The sequence below is a fragment of the Condylostylus longicornis genome, unplaced genomic scaffold (assembly GCF_029603195.1).
Source record: "Condylostylus longicornis isolate FDR11 unplaced genomic scaffold, ASM2960319v2 ptg000040l, whole genome shotgun sequence".
Lineage (NCBI taxonomy): Eukaryota > Metazoa > Arthropoda > Insecta > Diptera > Dolichopodidae > Condylostylus > Condylostylus longicornis.
In genome coordinates this window covers 10,903,843-10,913,180 of record NW_026578009.1, presented here as the reverse complement: position 1 = coordinate 10,913,180, position 9,338 = coordinate 10,903,843, and the positions used below count along the sequence as shown (strand labels likewise).

The following is a 9,338-nucleotide window of genomic DNA, read 5'->3' as shown; positions in this document are numbered from 1 at the left end:
TTTTAATGATTCGGATTATAACAATAATAAAAACTTGAATTAATTAAAATAAAAAATTGAAAAATAACCAGTTTTAGAATAATAAAAATTAATAATTCATATATATGAATCTGGTGGATTTTCCCGTACTTCTTCATTGATTGTACTATAATTCTATAAAATATAAACCATCAACTCTGGGGTTCATTTCTTAATGAAAATATATCATTATTAATAAGCCCATGTTAAGATATTTTGCTGATCGCTTTATTTTTCTAGTCTTTGTTACGGATTATAAAATTGGTTATACCTTGATTTTGCTAGTTCAGAATGAAGCATAAATTACTGTTACTTAGTTAAACTAAATTTTTTAATGTTATTAAAATTTTTAAGTTAATTTTAATTTTTTTCATAAATTCGTTTTAAAATATTTCAAAAGTGTTTGAAAACAGTAGTTCCACAATTAGTTTTAATTAAAATATGAATTAGAAGACGAAATTATTTTAATTAACCTTAGTCTTGACTCTAGACCAAATTATGAAAGCCATAAGTGGTTATTGTAATGTTTAATCTCTTATAAAATCTTCATCAGATTTGCAATTTTGACATATTCAATAATCTATTCCTGTAGGTCTGAGACTGAGCTTATGATGTAACAATATGAAGATAAATCTCAATCTACTATATATGCAATAGGACCTTTAATGCGACGGACAAAGAAACCTTGCCCTGTTAGGTCAGTTTTTGCCAAATGTAGTATCTTAACAGTATGGTTTGTCAAGATGCTAAATTACTATAATATTATTAAATTCCCCCTTTTCCCAAAATTTTTTGATAACAAATTTTCTCATTCATCTCTTTTTCTCATTCAACAAGATGACATACCCGGAAAACCAAAATAGCATGATATTATACTTTTTATCGAATTCTGTAAACAATTCCTTAGCAACTTATACAATTTACATAATCCAGCCCCTTAATTTCTGCCTTTTTTCCTTTTGCCAAGAATACGCAGCAATTGTGATGTTCAACAATCTATGTGAATGGGTTAAAATAAAAATTAAAGAAATGCACATAAAAAATAGTTTGGTTTCGAATTTTATATTATAACTGTATTTAAGGATAGAAATCAATTGTTTACTAATCACAAATTAAAATCAGGAAAAGTTTTCAATGTCATTAGTATGTTATTCAATATTCTACCGCAACATGAACTATATTATACCAAGTGAACTAAATCTGCCACCAACAATGAATGTACCACATAGAAAATATTTGTAGCAAAATGAGATTTGAAAATATTTTATTCAATTTAATTTAAAAAGTGAATAAATTAGAATATTTTAAAATACACAAACATATGCACATATATATTTATGTATCTATATCTATGTAATAAAATTCCCAATATTAATTGTAGTATTGCCGTTTTAACATGAATTATTTATTTAAAAAAATTCTGACATTCTTTGATTTATTTGCTTTTTTGTTTTTTTAATGAAATTATTGAAATATTTTGAGATTTTACCTTCAAATTCTTTAAACTTATAAATTGCATATGTTAAAATATTTCTTATATATAACGAGGTATATAATATAATCCATATAATAGTAACAAAATATAATTTCTGTTTAGTATTGTATTGTATTGTATAATTTCTGTTTAGTATCCCAGTGTAATAATTTAGAGTAAAATGGTTGATAAATTTCTGAAGCAAAAATTTATGGCAATATATGTACATACAATGTGTTTATATACATACACACATATTTGATTTTCAAGAATGAGATTCAAGAATGAGCTCAATATTTTATTTTCATAGCAAAGCTAAGCATTATGTATGTAAGGATTTGTCTTAAATCAAACATGAATTATTAAAAATATTTCGGACTAAATTTGACCAATTTTATCTATTTACTTTAATTTTCCAAGTCCAATTTTTCAAATTTCTTGAATTCTGCTTGTACTATTTTGTATTCTTACTTTTATTACTTTTAATCACTTGAAAATTGTTTATCTAATACAAATTTTTAATGAGTCTTTTTAAAGATCACCTGTCGTTAAACGGTTTTCCAGTAATAGTGATATTCTTATCAATGAATAAAAGTAAATTTTTTCAAGAATTTCAAATAGTATGTTAGTCCTTATAATATGTCTTATTATAACATTATTTATTTTATCTCCATAGCCGATGGTTTGGAACTAGATTTTGTGTTTAGGAATAAGAAAGCACATTGTATTTTGTACTTTACATCGAATAATTTTCTACTTTGTTGTTATGAAATTTCTACTTAATTGAAGATTTTGTAAAATACTGAAGACAAAATAAAAACTGCTCTTTCCAAATATTAATTTATACACTTGTGATTTGATTTAATTCAAATTAAAAACATTCATCCCTAACAGGAGTGAAATATCAACTAAATGAATAATATTTTCTATGTGGTATACACTATTCCACTCCCTTTCTAACTTACTTCCTTCCTGACTTAAATGCTTTCCTCACTTGTTTCTCAATCGATTTTCTAACTAGGCCCCTTAATGAGTTAACGTTTTGTTAAAATACGCGAAATTAAACCTAGTAACCTGCAGCATGTTCCAATTTATTCTTCAAAAATTAATTAACTATGCATATTATGTGTATTTCTTCAAATTTCGTATTGTGATGAACTTTAAATTGGTAATGTAATTTTTGTTAACAGTCATAATGATGTGACAAAATTACGAATTTAAACGAAATTCACAATCTGGTCATAATTTTATTTATAAAACTTGTCTACACATAAATATGTAGAAAAAAATATTTTATTTTAACTGTAAATCAATGTGATTAAGCGTAAATTCCATATTATCCACCACTCTCATTACCACTTATATGTAATTATTATTATATACGGTGATAAATAATAATAATAATTACTGTCGTTGAATTGTAAAATCAATTATTAGTAAGAGAGAAAAAAACTACATATTTTTTTTTGTTTTATTTATTTTTCACATTTCAATTTCAATTTAAATTCCATTAAATTCAATTTCAATTTCAATTAAATGCAAATATTTTTTTTGTTCGTTTTTTATTGTTTAATGTTTACTCATAACTCATTTACTTTATTGTTATTGTTATTTGCTTTTATATTATTTTTTTTTTAAAGATAAAAGGTATTTAAAATTTTTTTTTTAAATTCAACCACTTTCACGTATTTAAATTTTTTTTTGATTGATTAAAAATTACAAACTAATTACTTATAAATTTTTTTTTAACTGGTATAAATATTATAATTATTATATTGGTGATTTTACCGTATTATAATAATAATGAAAGTGTAAATTTTATTGCAGCAGGTTACCAACACATACATTCATGCATGCATTCATGCATACAATATTGCATGCATGTTTATTGTTTGTTGTTGTTATGTGGGAATTAAATGAATTTAGTACTGTATTTACTAATAAGTATAGTACTAAAATAATAATTTCGAATATGCGTTTCGAAAATAGTGTGTGTAATGTGTAGGTGAGTAACATTTCTTATAAGAATACTTAACACATGTGTGTACGTACATTACAAATTGTTATGTTTAATATGTACAGGTAAAATTTCTTTGGTAAATATTGTATAAATATTAATATTTTTAAAAGTTGTATTTATTAAAAATTAAATTAATTATTTGTATGCAAACACACACTATTATATTCAAAGAAGAAGATATACTCGAAAATATTATAATGTGCTTATAGAGCTCACCTACTAAAACATTCACTATCATAAAATTTAAAAAAAATTTATTCAAAAAATGTGTGTATGTATTTGTTCGATAAACACAGTGACGTGCTATACAATAATTTTGTAGTATGAATGTTTAATTTTTGTTTCTGCTACGTTAGTTAATTTTTAGTATAGTCTACTTTTATTTACTACAGAAATTTTTTTCCTCACATTAATTTCTTGTTTTTCTCTTTTTTCTTATTTTAATTTTTTCTCATTTTGTACTTTTATATTTGGACAATGATACGTGGCCGGCTTTTTTCTTATACTGTTATTTTTATTATTATTTTTCAGTGTTTTCTTTCATCTTCTTATTTTGATTTTGTAATGTTACTCTCCACATCTTTTAACTGGTATTATGTGTGTTATTTACCTATATATGTATTTATACTTTAGTATAATCTCTCTTATACATGAATTAATACAATAATATAGTTGATTGTATGATAATGATGATTATTAAATTTCCATTTTGTTGTTGGTATAAAAAAACCCGTTTGAGAAAGAGTCAAACAAAAAATAAAATGTAAAACAAGAAGAAAAAATAAAACAAAAAAATTAAAGAGAATAACAAAGCCGGGATTGAATTAAACCATTGGTAAATAATTTTTACAATCACTTTCAGTGCACCTTCTTACCTGAATCTGATGAGATCGTGTAATGTCAACGTAGCGGAATTTTCTTGAAATTTATCAGAAAAAAAAATTCAAATTTAAAAAAAAACAAAAAGGAGTGTTTTGAGGAAAAAACGCGAATTAAAAAAAAAAATTATTTTTTTTCCTCAGTTACTTTGAACTTAAATCGAAGGCGAGCTTTTTTGTCGCGCTATTTGAAATATTGGAAAATAAGAAAACTTTTTTGCAGCTATATCTGATCATTGGTTTCTTAATTACCATTATTAAATAGGAATCAAAATGTAAATTTTAAATTTCAAAAAAAAAAAATTGTTAATTTTAATAAAAAATTGTTAATTTAAATAAAAAAGTCAATAATTTAATTGCAAATTAGTTTCAAATTAATGAAAGTGACATAGAAAAGACGAAAAAAAAAACAAATGAAAAATATTTTAAAATAATTTTTTTTAACAAAAAAAAAAAATATTTTCATCTTTTACAATTAAATACGAAAAAAGAGTTGAATAAAAAATTATTTAAAGAAGAAAAAGCAACATTAATAAAATAAAATTTATTAATTAAAAAAAAAAATTTAAAATTGAAATTAAAAAATATTTTAAAAAATTTTGGAACACATCTATTCAATCCATTTTTTCTCAGTGTGCCAATATTGGAATAGTCTTTTAAATTTTGTTAGACAATATTGCTTTTAAAATTGCTTTTTGAAGTAAATTTGTTGGATGCAACCTTATAGTCTGTGCTGACGTTTGATATACTGCGAAAAAATGGATTCAAATTTTAGTAATTAAATTTTCATTAAAATAATTTTAAATAAAATTACGAAATATACAAGATGTTATACCAAAATTAATATTATTACCCTTTTGGAATATAAAATAAGAGTTTGTTTGTTTAATGTAAAATTTGCTCTTAATTTTTATGTATAAATAACTAAATGGAACACTCAATATATGGATTAAATGGATTATATTTATATTATGGATATCGAGAATAATTAAACAATAATAAAAAATTTGTGGAATATTGTGATTCAACAAATAAATAAACGTTGCATTATAATTCGATATACGGAGTATATATATTTATTGTTCGTCAATTGTTAAAACGGATATTTATGTCGTCCTATAAGTCGTTCATAATTTGTATAAGTTATTCAAAAAAATTTTGCCAGTTCCAATTATAACAGTTTCTTAACTTTTGGAATTTTTAAATTTCGATTTATTATTTAATCGCTATGATGGAAGTAGTTATATATGTATGTTTTTATATGTGAGAATTTCAATGAAAATTGATATTGACCTATTCTACTAAGGAGTATTGTAACTGGAGATGTTGGAAAGTAAATGGACTATTGTAAATTTAGTTTTAGTTTTTCTTATACCAGAAAATTAGAGATGATTCAAAGTATATTCTAACAAATTTACAAAACAATTAAATTCAAAATAAACAAATAAATAAAATAATTTCTGGAGATCATTTTCCTTATTATGTTTAAATAAAAAAAATCTTGCTCATATTTCTAATGAATAGAATTTAATAACATTCAAGATTATTGAGCATAATTTATCCAATTTAAATAGGGTTCCGGTACTTACTACAATAAATCATTTGGGAAAATTTGGTGAACTTAGCTAAGTTAGTTTTTGGGTTAATCCAGGAAAGTTTGGGACGAAGGAAGGACGGACAGACAAAGCTAAATCAACTCAGGATTCGACGCTGATCAAAAACAAACACTTGAGTCTATATCTCAGAGCATTATTTCTTAGTGTTACAAACTGTAAGGCTAATTTAGTATACCTTTCGAACATACATTCGTACTTGTATAATAAAGAAGGTATAACACATTAGATTTAATTTAGTCTGGCAATGATTAGATTTTATCATATCAAAAATTCTTTTTATTTCAAAATTTTTCCATTTTTTTTAATAAAATATTTTTAACAATGTTAAAAGGGTAGGTACATAAAAAGAATTTTGACTTCTGTTTTAATCACTTTGGAGTTTTCCTACAAATTTTTATCTAATAAAAACTTATTTTTGCAAACAATTCATAGAAATTTTAAACTTACTAGCAACTTTTTGTTAAGTCTTTATTGAAATATTTAAGCTTCAATTAAAAATTATTTTTAAAATCCGAACTTTCTATGTAATAAAAGTTCACAAAATAGTTTCAAATTACTGTAAGCACTTTGATAAATTAATTCTAATTTTTTGTTGTTTTTTTTTAACTAATTATTTATTTACTATTCTTGTACTTTAATTAATACAGCAGAAGCTTACTGAAGCTTAGCGAATGGTCGTAAATTTTTTTCGTAAATATAGGAAAAACAAAAACTTCACAGTTCTGTAATTCTAATTTTGTATATGTGTAATCAAAATTAACACATTCACAATGTTAATACTTGATTTTGATTAAATGTTATCTTTTAATTTCATATTTAACGATGATATACAAAAAAAACATTAATATACTAAAATCATTTAATTGGGTGTTTGAATATAAGTTAAATTTTTCATACAATGATTCCCGAATATACTTAATTTGAATTAGTTCTTTAATATAAAATAAAAAACAGCAACATATGCTAATATTTTGAAAGATTCACCATTCGTGTATAATTCATAATTTTGAAATTTCTGAATATTCTGGAATCAATAGTGATAACAAAATTGGTAACTCAAATGGTTCACAACTAGATAACTATAACTTTAAATTTGAACTATCTAAAACGTAGTGTACGGTTGTACTTAGTATGAACGGTACGGTTGTATCTAATTCGGGTCTGATCAAGGGTGGATCTGTTATCATGAATTCCTTTTAATAATAAGCCCAATCGAACATTTATCTTACTCCAATTTCAACTATTTTGTTCGTGTACGTATATTTAAACATTGTTTAACGTTTTCATTTTAAATATTGCTTGAAGTTGCAAATTTAGTATTTACCTTTTTAAATACTTTTAAAAAGGTAGGTTACCGCTTAAATATTTACCACAAATAATAAAACTATGGCCAAGTAATTCCAAACCTGACTAAGATTTAAGCAAATTAGATTTTTAGTCTATTGACTAATTTGTTTAAATGCTGTAGTCAATTGAACCGAGCAAACATACTTCTTATACTTATTCTTCTATTGTTATAATGTATGTTTTTGGTTACATTTTACTGCGTAAAATTTATTTTTAAAAACATCATTAATTCACACCGTTGCTTTTCATTTCCTCTCTTGGTGAACTTTTCGCTAAATAATTAACGTCATAAATTTGTTTTTTTTTTTTGTCTTATTCATTAAAAATCATTTCCCAACAGTCTTCGTTTTTTTTTTAATTCGCATTTATTAAATTAGAAATCAAAAATAAATTGAAAACCGTGTAACAACACAAGATGATAGAAAAAAAATCAAGTAAAATAAAGAATTTTAATTTGAAAAATTTCCACATAGAACAAATTTTTCTAATTTTAAATGCAGAAAACACAGAATTACATACAGTCTTATATATATGAAAATAGTTTCTGTAAAAACTATAATAAATGCACTTTATTTTACTTCAATTTTTAAATTGTTCATTTTTTTCTACAAAAATCTGAACTTTTTTTCGAAGCAAAAGTTGAAAATAAAAAGATGAAGCATAAATTATGTACAATTTTTGTACTTTCTGCCTACAATATTTTTACAATGATATTGATAATGATTGGTAATGATGATGATATTCAACTATTATCCAAAACAATCAACTATGTACCACAAAATTTTTATGTATTTTTCATTTTCTGTTTGTTGTTCTTTAAAATAACAGAAAACAGACGTAAAATAAACGAAACATGCTGTTTGTATTTACTAATATGGGGGTGATCCTGTACTAAAAGTGTATAATTCTTAAAATTTATGTGATTGAAAGCAAATGGGTACAAATGTATTGTTCAACGGTTAGTCAGAAGTTTACTGAACCATTTCACGGATATACACAGGCCTCAGATCTTTGATTGAATCAAAGTACTGGAATATTTGAAAAAAAAAACTTCAAGAAAAAAATCCATTTTTTTTTAACTCCGGTAATTGATTTGTTTTTTATACTTTTTCACCCTTTTCAATTATTAACGAAATTAATTTTAGTTGTTAAATATAAATATAAACTTAAATAAATTTAGACAGAAGATTAATTTTATTTACTTTGTAAATTCATATAAATAATTGATTTCTTATTCCTACTATCTTCGTTGTATCCGCAAAGTATTATTCACATTCGAAAAATGCTGTGCATTTTTGCCATCCTTATTAATAGCAAATTTCTAAATATGAAAAATGATTCCTGGTTTAATCGAATTTTTTTAAAGTTTTCAACAAAATAACCTCCTAAGGTTATGCAAATTCACAATAGCAAATATTCTAATTCGGAAATAAAAATGTAATTATGTAGAACCTTTTCCTGTTCAAAAATTTGTGATGATTCTCGATAAAATTTAGTGCAAAAAGTGAGATGTAATGAACACAATTCGTAATTAAGCTCTACTTTACCCAATTATTTTTGACATTTACGACAATAAATGTAATCAAAATTGTTTATAATTCAGCCTATTTTTTCATAATCATGGTTATGTATTTAAATTTAAAATATTTTCCAATTTTTTAAAAACCAAATATACGTGTAGCTAAACCTAACGCAAAAATATAATATTCATAGTAGCTATTAAAAAGTTTTCATAGTATATGAATTAAATATATCCCTAACAATATGCAATTTCTAAAATGATCATAGAGTCATTTAAACGAATTTCATAAAACTGTTGTAGAGTGAATGAATATAAAATCAAATGTGGTCTAATTCAGTAGTCAATTTCGAAATCTAATACTAATAAGATTTTCAGTTATGTTGTAGATATGTATGTCTATGAAATAATTAATTATTCCATATTCCCCAAGTACCATAACACTTGGAGACCAACCGTATTCTAT

General features: G+C 23.6%; 1 protein-coding gene across 3 annotated transcripts in view; it reads left to right on the top strand.

Moving 5' to 3' along the window:
• Nucleotides 1-4,385: 4,385 nt before the first annotated feature.
• The window catches only part of LOC129609489 (putative epidermal cell surface receptor), a 143,601-nt gene continuing 138,648 nt past the window's right edge, over nt 4,386-9,338 (top strand). For 2 of the 3 annotated variants that reach the window (XM_055521414.1, XM_055521412.1), the window contains exon 1: nt 4,386-4,665. The gene's annotated coding sequence lies outside the window, so the exon portion shown is untranslated. Of the gene's footprint in view, nt 4,666-5,536; nt 5,724-9,338 lie in introns of those variants that run through there. The other variant, XM_055521413.1, reaches the window with a different exon arrangement.